The sequence below is a fragment of the Vigna unguiculata genome, chromosome 10, assembly GCF_037176805.1.
Source record: "Vigna unguiculata cultivar grain cowpea cultivar isolate G323 ecotype 2 chromosome 10, ASM3717680v1, whole genome shotgun sequence".
Taxonomy (NCBI): domain Eukaryota; kingdom Viridiplantae; phylum Streptophyta; class Magnoliopsida; order Fabales; family Fabaceae; genus Vigna; species Vigna unguiculata.
Window position 1 is genome coordinate 36,056,628 of NC_140801.1, and position 17,582 is coordinate 36,074,209.

Sequence of the window (17,582 nt, forward strand, 5' to 3'; positions counted from 1 at the left end):
TCATTTAAAAAATAGTAAAATAAAACTCGTTAATTATTATTTTCCAAGAAAAAGTATAAAAATAATAATTATGAATAAGTAGCAGATATTTGTGGGTCGGATAACATAATACATGTGCCCGCCCTATTAGCAAACGAGTAATTCAATACTCTTACCCATTAGTCACAAGTATCCATTAAGGATATTCATTTAGTGTTTGTCATGAATTTTATCCGTGGATATCTATGGTAGGATTTTATTTTTATTTTTTTGCTATCCTACTAATAGACCATTATTATAATGCAATCCAAAAGGTTCTTACCTATTTCTTCAAACTCAATTAAGTCCACTGCTTTATTTATTATGCCTACTTCACTCTTTAGTCTATTAGCATAAGCTTCCAAGTTGGTCAAGAAAGAAGAGAATTCATCCCTATCAACCATTTTCATCAATCATTTTGAGGTTGGCCTCCTCATCTTCCTTTGGATTCAGGATGAGCTCTTCATCAAGATCCATTTCAACCTACAACAGAGTATGACACTTTGAATTTAAATCCATGGTAGTTTCAAATGTGAATGCCTTAGTCACAGCTAAACCTCTCAAGGTTTGATCGACTAGATCAACATAGGCCACATAATCACTTTGATATCCAATATCACTTCAAGATGCTTATCTAGATTCCACATGAAAAGCCTCGTGTGGATCGTCAAAGGTATTACTCCTACCCCATGGATCTATTCCCTTCTAAAACAGACATTAAAAATGGCTTGGGAGTGGATAACCATGAACATCGTAGCTCTCATATAACTCCCCACTATCACATTCAATGTTATCATACCCATCGAGCTAGATGACCTTCCACAAAAATCAGTCACCATGATGTTGTTTTTCACCAAGTTCTTTTTTCCTAAGCCAAACCTTTTCAACATTGTCTTGGAAAAAATGTTAACAGTATAGTTCCACCACCAACCAATAGTTTGTGAACCATTTGCCCTTTTTTGCAACGTCAAAGGTTTAAAATGGAACTTGGTTTCCTCAAAGGGTGGTTCGATGTAAAGCATTAAAGTCTTTGTAAAGCATCAAGCAATTGACTTGGATTACCATGCTCAAAGCCTTTATGATTATGCACTGGCCTCTGGAATGGTTTGATTCTTTTTCCCCATGGTTCCCTCTAATAGAAAGGCCTGTGAAAAAGAATATTGCCCCCAACATTGGAACTGAAAGACGTCCTGTCAAACACATTCTTGCTCCTATGTATTACTTGATTCCTAACACATAATGGATGTATTCTAATCAACTTGTTTAATGGTCCTATGTATAAACACATTTTAGTGGCTTTTAGTAGGTTTGAAACAGTGATTTAAGCCAAGAAGTGGGGTTGAATTGACTATTTAAAACTTTTTCGAAAGCACAAAACTCTTTCAAGTCAATTGAATCAAGTAGACTAGAAAGTTAGAATGTAAAAGCTGCAAACTAGTACACTTTTAATCGGTCAAAAATTAAAACAGCAGAATAATTTGCTCCTGAGCTATGAAACAGTCGATCAAAATGACAAATCAGTCAGCTAAAATACTGGGAATTTATGCAGTAGACATAATTCATAGATTTAACTCAAAAAACAATATTTTACATACAAGACTTGTTTCAATTAATATTTCTAACTATTATACAGCCTCAGATTACACAAGAACGCATTAAAACACAACAAAGAGTGGATTACTTGATTTTCTTGAGTTTTTAAAGTGATTCAAAGTGAATAAGATGAGAAAAAGAGAATTGCACAGTTATTTTTATACTAGTTCACCCAATCAAAGAGCTACATCCAGTTCACCAGGAAAACCTGAGCCTGGTTTCCACTATATTCAAAAGTTTTACAAATCAAACACCAAGATTATACTTTTGAACAAAGAACCTCACGAGATTTTTGAGTCACACAAAAGTCTAGACAACTAACCTACAAGAATCACACTTATAGACATGAAATCACAACAGGAAAAAACACTAGAGGCACAAGAACATCCAAACCTGATGGTGGCTCTCCCTAGCCAACCATACATGTGTTCTTCAAGCTACTATCAAGCCAAAATGCCTCCAAGATCAACTAAGATCTTCAAACTTCACGTTGTAGCTGTGTAGTTTTCCAGTGATGAATGACAAAGTTTTACGCTCTAAAACCTAGAATTACACCTCTGATCTAAAAAACATAACATATATAGTCTAGTTTAAGTGAAATTAGTCGAATGAATTTTTTGTACAGTCAGCTGATTTCACTTGACTTAAATCAAATCAGTTGATTGAAAAATAATTCAACTAAATGAATACATTCATACCAGAAACTATATGCTGCAACCCTTTTAACTTGTTAAAACTCATTTTAACATATTAAAAGAGACACATTAAGACTAACAAGACATTTAACCTATGTCATATAGCCTACCAACATGATATAACATCTAATCATTACATTTAACATATTATTTCACGATTTAATATATTAAAACCAAAATCTTCAAGTGGATATTTATCAATCTTCATCAAACACATGTGATCTTCATGCACTTGACTTTATAAATTCTTTGCTTCAAGCATGCTTGTGCCAACATTCTCCCCTAAATTGATGAAGCCAACATCCTCGAGTTAAATTGATGAGCTAAGATCCATAGAGAAACCTTAAAAAGCTTTTGCATACAAGATACCAAAATACCAAACATACATCCAAGAAAAAGCACACAAGCATACATACATATCAAATATGCATAGGCTCCCCCTATCACTAATATTGTGATTTAACTTTAGATTTCAAATTAAATTTACAGTATTACATTGTTCCAACATATTTATTTTAGGTTTTCCAATTTTAACTCAATTTTACTCATTTTCTCCCCTTTTGGATTCATACAAATGAAAGTAAATGCATATATTAGTTTGGAAAGATGAAAATTTTCATTAAAGTAGTAAGATCGGTATGTATCCAGGGCAAATGATACGAATACAAACAAAGCAAAATGAAAACAAAACGAAAAATATATCATGAAGTTGAGACTGATATAATTTGTCGATGGAAATTTGAAAATAGTCAATTAAAAAACTAGAACAGACAGACACACAAAATGTAGCATGAAAATGTAATGCATGACCTATGAGTCATCCCCTTCACTCATCCCTGGGGTTGTCTTTATTGTAGGCATTGGAGAGGAGGTCATGAACATTGTGGAGTTGGTCATCCAAGTCTTGGAACCTTGTTGTGCAATATACATGATATGCATTTTATTCTATGTTTAGATCTTGAAGTTGGTTGAGAACCATCCTCTCAAATTGGGAATATGCAGGTCCAATGTTCTTAGGAGGTTGGTATATCTCAATTGCCATGGGTTGTGGGTCATCTTCCCCTTGGTTTCCTCCACTAGTTCCTGCTTCATGGTCAATGCCTCCAACTTCAACGTTTGCACCTTGATCTCCTTCAACCAGCCATGTGTTGCCTATCTTGATGAATCCAATTTTGTGCATATTCACTATGGAAACATGATTGAATAAGCCAATAGACTCCTCAAGATCTCCTTCCACATCCACACCAAAATGCTCAATGAACTTGGAAATGAGCATCATATATGGAAGCTTGAAATCCGTGAGCCTTTTTGCCTTCATCATATGGTCATGGATGGTGTATGTCCAGTCCACTATCACACCATTTTTTATGCAATACATTACCACAAGATCGCCTTCATTCAAGGTTGCATGATTGCTCCCCCTAAGCATGATAATCTTGGTCACCACCATGGCTAGTAACCTTTTCTCCACACGAAGCCTTCCCACATGGAAATTTCTAGTTTGCTCACCTTGATTGTGCACACATTGGTTGAAATATTGTACCTTGTTGAATTCATGCACAACACTAGTTTCACCCTTGCAAACTTGCACACCCATTTTCATTAGGCCAACCACATCCTTTCATGTTTGCCTAGTAATCTTCATCTCAACACCTTTGACACTTGATTTGTGGATGTCATTAATGAACTTAAGGTTGGCATAGAAGACCTTCACCAAATCCGAATAGACATTTCCTGAAAGTTCAAGAAATGTCTTCAATTGTTTTAGCTTTGAGATGTTGCTCAAGGGTGTCAAAATTCTCTGCCTTCATCCATGACATGCGTATCACCTTAGAAAGAATGATTTGCTTCCTAATGATCTCAATCAAGAAGGTTTGGATCCTATCTTCATGTCCTTCAAACCATGCTTCAAGTCTACCATGATTCAAGGCAATAGGAAATGATGGTGTAGGTGGTGTAACATCCCGACCGAATATTACTAATTTAAATAAAATAAAGTAAAATAATATTAAATATACCAAAACGCAAGAAAATTTAAACCTTACTAAAATGTCTCGAAATTCAAAACCATAAAGTAAATCCCATGTTTACATAGTTCAAAAATGATCAACTAAATGTTTACAAAATAGTCAAATATAGTCTATAAAACTTCCCAAGCTAACCCCTCTCCGGCTCTAAGCGTCACGAACTCCACCTGAAACAACGTCTACTCTCGTGTAACGAATTACACGATTATCGCCAAACACAAACAAAAAGGTGAGCTCATGTAACAATATAAATGTATAATTTAATACATAGAAGTTCACCCCAAATTACTTTATTTCAGCCAATGCTTAACCAAGAAACCTTCTTGCCCTAAGGTTTCCAGCCCACAATTTCATGACCATGGACATACACCACTTCCCTAGAAGGTCCCTCAAGAAGGATCATTAGAAGAATGTCTAGAGGGGAGTCTTTTATTCCATCATCTTTATCTTTGTGTTTGCATTACTTTAGTTTGAATTCCCTAAGTTGGTTTCTAGTTGACTTATTTTGGTTGACTTGTTGACTTTGAACCAAAGTTGACCTTTTGACCAAGATTAGATTAACTTAAACCAACATGCTAATCCTTGTTTGTCTTATTTTGTATGGAATTAAGAGAAAGTAGAGCATGGCTAGGTGACATATGGTGATTGGAGCACATGGATGAAGTGGAAGAGAGAGAAAAGCAAAAATCATAAAGTAAAAGCAAAAGTAGACATGTACCTTGTCTCCTTTTACCTTTTTGGTTTATTCCATTGAAGGATACTTGGTCTCCTTCCTCTTTTGGCCTAGAATCCTCATGGGAATGTATCCACAAATCATCTTCCTTCACTTGGCCGAGAATGAACTTTCACATTACGTTTAGGGTTTGCTAGTTCATCCTTTTCATGTTTTTGTATTTGCTAAAGGACCCCTATGAACTCCTATTTAAATGGTGCTCCTTGTCTTGTAAAAGGGTTGATCATTTTGTTATAAACTTTGTGCATTCAACCACCAAATTTCCGTGAGCTCTCCTTCCTAGAAGTGAACCACCTTGCTTTATCTTGCTTGCAAGTGGCGGCACCATCACTCATCTCTAGGGTTTGGTTGGCTTAGATCCCCCTTATGAGTGGCGTGCTTCACCCATTGCTGATCTTCTATGCTTCCCATTTTTAATGTTTCTTCTTTCATTTTGTTCTTTAAGTGTTGTTGAATCTGTGTGTGTGTTAACTTGAATCCAACTCTCTTCTTCCTTTCATGAGCTTGAGAAATGAACCTTCACATCTAGATAGCATGCTATCTTAATGTCCAGTGGGAATTTTCAAAAACCTTTCTTAAACAACTTCACCATATTCGTAACTCTAAAAGAAAACAAGATAATCCTTCATCATTTGGTATCTAGAGCCTAGGTCATCTTGAATATGGTGTTTTTGTGGCTTAGTTGGCTTGGAGACCTCTCGGCCTTTCGGTGTTCAAGATGGTGTGCACATAAATTTTCCACTTCACTTGAGGTTAAAGTATCTAAAAACTCTATCTCTAGATATATGTTGTTTAGTGAAGTGAAAACATGAAGTTTTGGTGCTTTTGTTTCCTTTGGCCGAGAGCTTGCTAAGTTGTTACCATGCCAAAATTTTTCTTCACATGTTGAAAGTCTTCTTAAAATGTTCCTTGCTACTTTTGAGTCTCTTGTCATATGCTTCTTTGAGTTTTCTTGTTCTTGTTTCTAAGTTTTTGAGCTATTGCATGAGATCCATGCCTTGTGTTGTTGTATGCTCCTTGAAATTGATTTCGACCTAATTTTTTAAGGAACTAAGTGTTCAAGACACCCTAAAACATCCTTCTCATCATCTTAAGTACCTAGTTTTGAAAAGAAAAATTATTTTCATGACAAAAAAACCATTTGGCCGAGAGCTAAAGTGTTCCTTGGTGAATCCATTTGGCCATTTTTACTAGGTGTTATGCTACCAAATTTTATACTTGGATTTTGGGTGATATTGACAAATTAGTTCCATGCTTTAACTTGGTTATGATCTTTCTTGGTGTATGCATAATTTAAGGTATAATCTTTGCTTGTTCAAATGCTTTCCATGGAGTCTTTAAAAGTGCTTTTCATTGCTTTAGTCTTGTTCAAGTTTTGTCTTTAAAACAAATTTCCTTAGAAGTTAAACTTTCTTGTTTTTGAGCTTTGCTTGCTTGTCTTTAGGTAATCTTTGTTTTGTCTTAGTTATTTTTATTTCCTTGTTTTTCCTAGAGTGTTGTGGCCGAGCCACTTGTTTTGCTTTTGAAAGGTTTTCATCTCTTTAAAGGTGTTTTCACTTGTTTGGAAGGATTTTGAGTGCTAGCCTTGCTTGGGTGCTTGAGAAGACCACACTTGGTCTCGGGTTTGGCATTGTTTATTATCTAACCTCTTGCTTGTCTCGATTTTTGGTGAGCTTTGGTGTAGGAACATGAATATGGATCCAATCTTGGAGGTAGAAGAGGAGGAGGAATCGACCTCACCTTATTCCCCTTCCATGGTGACTCTTATGGCCCAAGAAAGTGAACAAATCACCCTTACCAACATCCTATGAGAGATGGAAGTGAGTAGAAGGGAAACCTTTGATCAATTGAGGGCGGATAGGAGGCAAAGTGAGATCTTCCTACAAGAGCACATCCAAAGACTTGAGCTTAGAGAAGATGAGAGGAGAAGGAGGAGGTCCTCTTCCGAGGACTCTAGCCATGGTGGAAGAAGGATAAGGCACGACCATGATGGTGGGGGAAGGCGCAATCAACTCCCACAAAGATAACCTCCACCAATCAAGATTCCAAAGTTCAAGGGGGAGAATGATCCAAACCTCTACATTGAATGGGAGCAAAAGTGGACCAAATATTTAATATTCATTTAGTTAGTGATCAAGAGCAAGTAGACTTAGTAGTTTTAGAATTTGAGGATTATGCCATGACATGGTGGCATCAATTGTGTATGGACAATATTAACCAAGAGCCACTCGCAACCTCTTGGATGGACATTAAGACTTTGATGCGCGCTAGATTTGTTCCTTCCTACTATAGGAGGGAGACTCTTTTGAAGCTCCAAAGGCTTCAACAAGGGTCCATATGTGTGAATGAATATTTTAAAATGATGGAGTCCATGCTTCTCAAAGTAGGACTCCAATTTGAAAGTGAAGAAGAAAAGGTAGCTAGATTTGTGAGTGGTCTTAGAAGAGAAGTTCAAGATGTAGTTGAGTTGTATGAGTACTCCACTCTTGATAAAATTTTACACTTGGCCTTAAAAGTTGAAAGTCAATTGAAGAAGAAACAAGAGGCCAAGAGGAGTACTCCTTACAATAACTACTACTCTAAGACTTGGAAAGGAAAATAAAGAAAGGATGAGAAACCTCCTTCCAAAGACCACCCACCTAGGACCAATTCGTCTAGAACATCCCATGAAAATGCAAACTCTTCTCAAGGTTCAAGAACTAGTTCCATAAAATGTTTTAAGTGTTTGGGCTATGGTCACATTGCTTCAAATTGCCCAACAAAAAGGAACATGATCTTGAACCCTAAAGGAGAGGTTGAAAGTGAACATTCTTCTCCCCCCTCCCTAAAAAGTTCTTCCTCACACACTTCTTCCCAATCTTCAAGTGAGGATAAAATCAAACCTAATGAAGGAGGTTTGTTGGTGGTTAGGCGCATGTTAGGCCAAGTGCCTAAAGAATTTGAAAACCAAAGAGAAAATATTTTTCACTCAAGGTGCCAAATCAACAACAAAACTTGCTCCCTCATAATTGATAGTGGAAGTTGTATTAATGTGGCTAGCACAAGGGTTGTGGACAAGCTTGGCTTGAAAAACATCCCTCATGCCAAGCCCTATAAGCTTTCTTGGCTTAGTGAGGAAGGTGAGATCAAAGTGGACAAACAAGTCCTTATTAACTTCTCCATTGGAAACTACAAGGATGAGGTGTTGTGTGACTTAGTGCCTATGGAAGCAACTCACATTTTACTAGGAAGGCCATGGCAAATTGATAGAAAAGCTTAACATGATGGCCATGCCAACAAGTTTACCTTTAGCTTCCAAGGCAAAAAGATCACATACTACCTCTTTCACCAAGAGAAGTCAATGAGGACCAAATTCAAATGCTTAAGAAAAGAAAAGAAGAGAAGGCGCAAGGGCATGACAATGAGTCCAAGAAGAGCATGATCACCCTCAAAGGGGTGAAAAAGGTAATGCTTGCCCAAAAACCCATCTTCCTAGCTTATCCTAGTGAATCTTCCCCCTCCTTCCAAAACCCTCACTCTAGATGTCCCTTACTCTTGTCATTAGTCTTAGATGAGTTCAAAGATGTTTTTCAAGAACCTCTGGTGGAGCTCCAAAGGTGCATGAAGAGCTCCATGTGCAGCGAAAATAGATGAAGGAATGGAGGCAAGTTGGAAGGCACTTGCAAGCAATGAGAGGTGAAAGAGGTGATAGGATTTCCTAATCTATGCTAGCCTAAGGAAGGTGGCTAGAGGTAGAGAGAGGAAATCTCTAGAAAGTGGTGACTCTCAAAGGCAATAGAGGGAGGAGTGCTCTCAACTCAAGTTGCATCTATTGCATAAAATTTCAAGAGTGTCTACAAATGAGTGAAATTTTGGCTTTTATATGAAGCCATTTACACATGAGAAAGGAGAGCCATTGGATGGAGTGGGCCTTGATCTTGGCCCTTATATCAAGCTAGGAGAAGGAGATAAGATCATGCCCCTTGGATCTTGGCTTGAAGAACAAGAAGGATTCTTAGCCTTTAGATGTGATGACCAACTTTAGTCAAACTATGAAGCAAAGGAGCCTCCTTGTCTTGAAAATCTTGGCCATGTATGAAGAGAATTGGGCCGAGCCCAATTTTAACCCATCCTATGTTCCTTTCATGTCTTATGTATTATTGGAAAGCAAAGCCCAAACAATGGCCCAATTTAAATCTACACTACTAGATTTACATGCACTTCTTCAAGTCTTTGTGATCTCTTTGGCCCATGTAAAGAATGTGAGAAGCCCATTGATTTTGTGATCATCTAATGGGAGGCCCTTTTGAATCTTTTTCATCATTGATCTTGTAATTGGGCCTTTTAATGGGCTTGGGCTTGGGCTTGGGCTTGAAGGTGCAATTGGGCTTGGTGGGGTCATATCATCCGCTCCCCCTTGAAGAGGATTTGCCCTCAAATCGTGGTTGTCATCCTCATCAGCTACAGTACTTGTAAAAGGAACTAAGTCAGTGATATTAAAAGTAGGATGCACACCATATTCAGCTGAAAGATCTAATTGATAAGCATTATTGTTGATCTTCTCTATGATTTGGAATGGACCATCACCACGGAGAGTAAGTTTGGATTTTCGTAATTGAGGAAATCTTTCCTTCCTTAGATGAAGCCAAACTAAGTCACCCTCATTGAATGACCGAACTCTCTTACCCTTGTTTTTAGAGTTGGCAATCTTTTCCATTTGAGCTTGAATTTGACTTTTAACCTTCTCATGAAAATCTTTGATAAATTGAGACTTAGAAACCCCTTCTTTATGAACAAAGTCAAAAGAAGATGGAAGAGGTAGCAAGTCTAGAGGAGTGAGAGGGTTAAAGCCATAGACAACCTCAAAAGGTGAGAGTTTGGTGGTGCTATGGACCACTCTATTGTAGGAAAACTCAATGTGGGGAAGATACTCATCCCAAGATTTATGGTTCCCCTTAAGCACAACCCTAAGCAATGTGGAGAGGGATCTATTGACTACCTCTGTTTGCCCATCAGTTTGAGGGTGACAGGAAGTAGAAAAAGAAAGTTTAGTTCCAAGCCTAGACCACAAGGTCCTCCAAAAGTGGCTAAGAAACTTAGTATCCCTATCAGACATAATTGTTTTGGGTAAGCCATGAAGACGAACCACTTCTCTAAAGAACAACTTTGCAATGTGGCTTGCATCATCGACTTTGTGGCATGGAATAAAATGTGCCATTTTCGAAAACCGGTCCACAACCACAAAAATCGAATCAACACCCCTAGAAGTCCTTGGAAGCCCTAGGACAAAGTCCATGCTAATATCCTCCCAAGGGGTGGAAGCCACAGGCAAAGGAGTATACATCCCAGCAGGCATTGCGCTAGACTTAGCATGCAAACAAGTCAAACAACTAGCGCAATGTTTTTGAATATCACGTTTCATGTGAGGCCAAAAGAATTTTTCTTTAAGCATGGCCAACGTTTTGGCGACCCCAAAATGTCCCATAAGTCCCCCCTCATGCATCTCAATGATTAAAAGTTTACGATGAGAACCACATGGAACACATAGGCGGGCTTCTTTGAAAAGATATCCATTTGAGACATAGAAGCCGCCTTGGGACTTATTTAAACAATTAGAATAAATAGGGGCAAAGAAGGGATCTTGACTATACAATTCACATATATTGTCAAATCCAAGAATTTGAGATCCAAGTTTGGCTAAAAGAGTATATCTTCTAGAAAGTGCATCAGCCACAACATTGGATTTCCCTTTCTTGTATTTGATGATATAAGGGAATTGTTCTAGAAATTCAACCCACTTTTCATGCCTCTTGTTGAGCTTGTGCTGGCTTTTCAAATACCTGAGAGTTTCATGATCAGTGTGAATTATAAACTCTTTAGACACAAGATAGTGTTCCCAAGTATGAAGAGCTCGCACAAGAGCATACAACTCTTTGTCATAGGTGGGGTAATTACGAGAAGGGCCATTGAGTTTTTCACTGAAATAAGCAATTGGATGGCCTTCTTGTAATAAAACCGCACCTACTCCAACCCCAGAAGCATCACATTCTAGCTCAAAAGTTTTCTCAAAGTTTGGAAGAGCTAGAATTGGTGCTTGGGTGAGTTTAGCCTTAATATCCTCAAAGGCTTGTTGTTGCTTATCACCCCACACAAAAGGTGTGTCTTTCTTGACAAGTTCATTGAGGGGTGAGGCAATTGTGGAAAAGTGGGGTACAAACCGTCTATAGAAGCTAGCTAGCCAATGAAAGCTACGGATGTCCCCTACATTCTTTGGCACAGGCCATTCTTGGATGGCTTTGATTTTGTCGGGGTCAACATGTACCCCACTTTTATTGACCACAAACCCAAGAAAGATGACACTCTCTACACAGAAAGTGCACTTGTCTATGTTGGCATAGAGTTGATGGTCTCGAAGGAGAGACAGGACTACCCTAAGGTGTCCTAGATGAACTTTGAAGCTGTGGCTATAAATTAAAATGTCATCAAAATAAACAACCACAAACTTCCCCAAACAATCCCGTAGGACATGATTCATTAGTCGCATGAATGTGCTAGGAGCATTGGTTAGGCCAAAAGGCATGACTAACCATTCATATAGACCAAATTTAGTTTTGAAAGCGGTTTTCCACTCATCACCTTTGGCAATTCGAATTTGGTGATAACCACTTTTAAGGTCTATTTTTGAAAACATTTTGGCCCCATGCAATTCATCCAACATATCATCTAGTCTAGGGATGGGGTGCCTATACTTTATGGTAATGTTGTTGATGGCCCTACAATCACAACACATGCGCCATTTGCCATCTTTTTTGGGCATCAACAACACGAGAACAACACAATGACTAAGACTCTTTTGGACCCATCCTTTGTCTAACAACTCGATCACTTGAGTCTCTATCTCTTTAGTCTCAATTGGATTTGTATTATAGGCTGGTCTATTAGGTAGACTAGCCCCTGAGATAAAATCAATTTTGTGCTTTATTCCTCTAAAAGGTGGGAGGCCTTGGGGACCATCCTTAGGGAAAAGATCCGCAAATTCATGGAGAAGAGCACAGACAGAAGGAGGTAGGTCCTTAAGTGAAGGATGTTGGAGACATGTAAGGACAACATGACACAGCAAAAGGTAGGAAGGGTGTTCAACATGAAGAGTTTGTAAAAGAGTTTTATGAGTGAGAAGCACTTCATGATGAACATCCTTAGAAGGAGAGACTTCCTCCACCTTTTTCTTAGAAGCCTTGGATAATTTAGTAGAGTTGGTGGAACTCTCTTCCTCCCTCCTAGCTTTCATTTGAGCTTGGTCACTAGCAACTTGAGTAGGAGTGAAGGGATGTAACACAAAAGTTTTCGAATGATGTTGGAGGGTGATCTCATTGGTATGTCCATGGTGGGTGGTTTTGCGGTCAAATTGCCACGGCCTACCTAAGAGAATATGGCAAGCTTCCATTGGAATTACATCACATAAAACTTTGTCTTTGTACTTTCCAATAGAGAACTTAACCAACACTTGATGCTTGACTTCGAGATCCCCATCTTCATTAAGCCAATGAAGTTTGTAAGGTTTGGGATGGGGTAACAAAGTCAAGTTCAACTTCTCAACCATTCTTGTGCTACAACAGTTGCAACAAGACCCACTATCAATGATCAAAGAACAAGTATTGTTCAAAACGTCACAGCGAGTGTGAAAAATCTTTTCTCTTTGATCATTGAGAGGAAGGGTTGGTTGGTTATTTAGAAGCCTCCTAATCATTAAGAGAGACCCTTCTTGAGGGTAAGACTGATGTTTATCTTTGGAGGACTTGTCACTGTGGGAGTCACTAGAAGAGGAAGATTCCTCAGAAGACTCCTCTTGACTGTTGTAGAGGTTTTGGCCCTTTAGCACAATGGTGCGCTTGGTAGGACACTGTGATGCCACATGACCTCTACCTAAACACTTAAAACACTTGATCTCACTACCTCGCTTGGAGGCCTCACCCTTATCTTGACCTTTTGCTGGGTGTCTATGAGCGGTCTCCTTGACATGAGAAAAATCTTTCTTTTGAAAATCAGATTTTGAAAAAGAGAGTGAAGAATCCTTGCGAATAGGTTTCCTCAAGAGTTGTTGCTCCACTTTGATGCACATTTGAACAAGTTCATTTAAATTTTATGTGGGAGCAACTCAACTCTATCTCTTATGTTGTAGTTTAGACCACTCAAGAACCTAGCAATGGTTAGATCTTCTTCCTCATCTATCCCAGCCCTCAAGATGTATAACTCCATCTTTTGCCTATATTCCTCCACAGACATGGTTCTTTGTTGGAGCCTTTGGAGTTTATCCATAAGCTCTCTTTTGTAGTATGAAGGAACATGACGAGCATGGAGTGCCTCTTTGAGATCAAACCAATATTCAATCTCGGGAAGGCCTTTTTTTCGCTTTTGGAGGACAAGGGCTGTCCACCAATTTAAGGCATGACCTTGGAAGCTGAGAACAGCAAGAGAGACACGTCTCTCTTCCTCAACCACGTGGCTGTCAAACAGTTGTTCAACTTTTGCCACCCAATCTAGATATGCCTCAACATTGTCTTTTCCATGGAAAGGAGGCAAATCTATTCTTGTTTCTTTGGGGTGAGGAGGAACACGCCTTTGTCTCCTAGTGTGAGGAGATTGCCTTGGAAAGGGGCGCTGTAAATCCTCCTCCTCACCACTAAGATCATGATGATGTCTTGATGGGGGGCGAGAAGATCTAGGAGAAGCACGGTGAGTGTGTGGAGGATTCCTTAATTGCTCAGATATGAAGTGCAAATTGGCTTGCATGGCAGCCATTTGAGCCTTGATGTCACTCACCTCTTTGGTGAGTTTGTGAAACATACGAGGGGAAACATCACCCTCATCATCCGCACTAGTGTTATGTTGTGTTGGTTGTGGTGAATTTTGTTGGGTTTGCACCCTTGCACGTGTAACCCTTCTAGTGCTCATGATTGACACGATCTAGCACTTGAGACAAAGTGTGAATAAAAGTTTTAAGAACACAAATGAACCTCCAAGTAGGCGAGGTGAGTCGAAAAAGACCACTTAATAACCAAAGCCAATCCTAGCCAAGGCACACTTGGGCAAGTTTGAAAGAATTTCACACAATGGCTAAGTGCTAAATGATGAGAATCACTAGACACTAGTTGTCAACAAAGAACAAAGAACAAAGAACAAATAAATCTATAAAACACTAAAGACGGACCCCTAATTGGCCAAAAATATGTAGAGACTTTGGTCTCAAAATTTTAAGCCACTAAACAACGTGAAAACTTGAATATAAGCTATGCGGCCTAATGTAAGGTGAGAAAGCACTTAGAACTTTCAACATACTTACAACTAAAAGCGAATTACTAATGGAGGAGAAAGGTTCTACTTAAGAGATGGGATTGAACACCTTGTGGTTCCCCAAGACACCTAAGTAGGCCAAAATACAAGTTCAAAGAGAGTTAAAATTGGTACACAAAATTTAGGCAAAGAGGAGCAACCCAAGACCACCAAACTTTTAGAGAACTTTGAGTAGAAAATAAGGTACAAAGGATGCTCCAAATTGACCAAAAGAAGTGACCAAATTGTAGAAAAACTAGTAAACTAAAAGATGCAACAATTACAAGCCACAATGGCCAACAAAAATGCTTGAAATTGGTGTTGGAAGCTACTCCCAAGGCCAACTTGAACACCACAATTTTGGACAGCAAAGTGATGCACTCCCAAGAGCACTTTGGTGCCAAATGAAGCCTTAGTTGATGGCTTTGAAGTATACACCAATTGGAGAAATATTTGGACCCCTTGTGGATGCAAAATGCAACACCAAACAGCAACAAAACCTGGCCAAAATAATGAACAAAAATAGCAAACAAACTATGCCAAAGGCATTGGTTAGCTCTCACTCAAGCAAGAAATTGATGGCTCAAAACTTTCCAAAAGATGGTGAAGGTGAGAGGAAGAATTCAAGCACACTCTCTAGAGTTTTACTTCTCAACCACCACCTAAAATGCTACCTTAGACTAACAACCAATTTGGAAAACAAAATCACTTAATTCACAATCAAGAGCATTGAAGCTAACATTACTTGCCAATTGAAATGTATAACACAAGAAAAGCTAATTAAGAAAGCTAAACCACATTGAATATGATTTGACAAGACTGAATTGAATAGCCAAAAACAAGGACAAGCAAGAAATTAAGGCTTGAAAGAAAGGAAAGCACAACAAAAGGAATCCTAGAACGGAACTAGAATAGAGTAAAAACCAAAAACAGAAACTGCAGTGCTCATAAAATGCTTATGGTATTCATTGCATGTATGCCAATGTGAGGGAAGTAATCCACTCCAAATGAAAGCAATTGATGGCAATATTGAATACACATATAAACAAGCAAATGTATAGACCAAGAGCACTGAAATTCTGAAGCAAAACACACCAAAAACGCACTAAACAGTGATTTTTCCGAAAAAGCAGCACCAGAAAACGCTGACAGATGCCTTAACTTTGAAGAATTTTCATATTTTTTGTACTGGACATATTTGAATGATTCTTTTTGCTACTTTTTCGTCCAGATGTTAAGAAAATTAGGCAAAAATAAGAAGGTGATTCGGTGCTATGAATCGTTACAGTTAAATCACACAAGAAAAGTGTGCGTCAGGACACAAGTGAAAACAGCAGCAAACTGGCACTGAAAAACGCAGAAAGTTGCCTCTACTTCAAAAATTTGTATAGAATTCAATTCTCAACATAATTCAATGATTCTTGTTGGAGAATTTTCGTCTATGACTTAGCTTTTCGAAGCAACAATCAGCTTAAAATTTGGTGTACTGAGTCACTCGTGACACTTCTCAAACAGAAGGTGTGCAGTGGAAAAAAAGTTGAAAACAGAAGCAAAAGCAGAGTGAAAGGGGAAGATGTTCAATAGACAAATCAATTCGATTTGGAGCTTGAGTATGATCTAGAATCAAGCATAGATGAAGATGAACATCTTAGGACACTCTAAGGCACAAACCAATCGGTGAAATGGCATTAAAACAGTGAGGAAAGCTGACTCAAACAACCACACGCATAGCATGAAGCTTCATTGCGTTTTGGAGTGGAGTTTGGCACGGTTTCACTCAAGCAAGTGCAGAAAATGAATGTAAGCGGTGGAAAATTGAAGAAACATGTAAAAGAAAGCATGAACAAGACATAGAACACAACTTGAATGGTGGAAATTTAAAAGAAAAAAAGAATCACCGAATAAAAATGACAAGAAACGCAATGGAAGCAATAAAATGGTGCTGAAATGTAAAGGAAAGCTAGTAAATGATGTGAACCATAGCAAGCAAGGAAATCTACAAATAGAGTGTAGAACACTCTTGTAGTCTCATAGTTGCATGGAATCAATGGAGAAACACAATATAATAGACATTGAACGGTAGATGTGAAAGAAAAACAAAAAAGAAGAAGATGATGATGAAAACAAGACGGAAAAATGATGGAAACATAAGACTAGGAAAGAACCTTACCAAACCTTGAGAGACCATGGTTTGATGGCTCTTGATACCATTATGGTGGAGCTCCAAAGGTGCATGAAGAGCTCCATGTGCAGCGGAAATAGATGAAGGAATGAAGGCAAGTTGGAAGGCACTTGCAAGCAATGGGAGGTGAAAGAGGTGATAGGATTTCCTAATCTATGCTAGCCTAAGGAAGGTGGCTAGAGGTAGAGAGAGAAAATCTCTAGAAAGTGGTGACTCTCAAAGGCAATAGAGGGAGGAGTGCTCTCAACTCAAGTTGCATCTATTGCATAAAATTTCAAGAGTGTCTACAAATGAATGAAATTTTGGCTTTTATATGAAGCCATTTACACATGAGAAAGGAGTGCCATTGGATGGAGTGGGCCTTGATCTTGGCCCTTAGATCAAGCTAGGAGAAGGAGATAAGATCATGCCCCTTGGATCTTGGCTTGAAGAACAAGAAGGATTCTTAGCCTTTAGATGTGATGACCAACTTTAGTCAAACTATGAAGCAAAGGAGCCTCCTTGTCTTGAAAATCTTGGCCATGTATGAAGAGAATTGGACCGAGCCCAATTTTAACCCATCCTATGTTCCTTTCATGTCTTATGTATTATTGGAAAGCAAAGCCCAAACAATGGCCCAATTTAAATCTACACTACTAGATTTACATGCACTTCTTCAAGTCTTTGTGATCTCTTTGGCCCATGTAAAGAATGTGAGAAGCCCATTGATTTTGTGATCATCTAATGGGAGGCCCTTTTGAATCTTTTTCATCATTGATCTTGTAATTGGGCCTTTTAATGGGCTTGGGCTTGGGCTTGAGCTTGAAGGTGCAATTGGGCTTGGTGGGGTCACATCAACCCCCAAAGGGCCTTCCACCCCTAAGAGGTATAGAACACCAAATTGATTTCATACAAGGCTCATCTTTGCCTAATAGGCCAGCCTATAGGACTAGTCCCGAGGAGGTTAAGGAAATTCAAAAACAAGTGAATGAGTTGTTAGAAAATGGGTGGGTGCAACATAGCATGAGTCCTTGTGTAATGCCCGT

At 38.6% G+C, this 17,582-nt stretch overlaps 1 pseudogene; it reads right to left on the minus strand.

The window, feature by feature from the left end:
- Positions 1–3,927: 3,927 nt before the first annotated feature.
- LOC114165427 (uncharacterized) lies at positions 3,928–13,997 on the minus strand (annotated as a pseudogene).
- Positions 13,998–17,582: the final 3,585 nt, after the last annotated feature.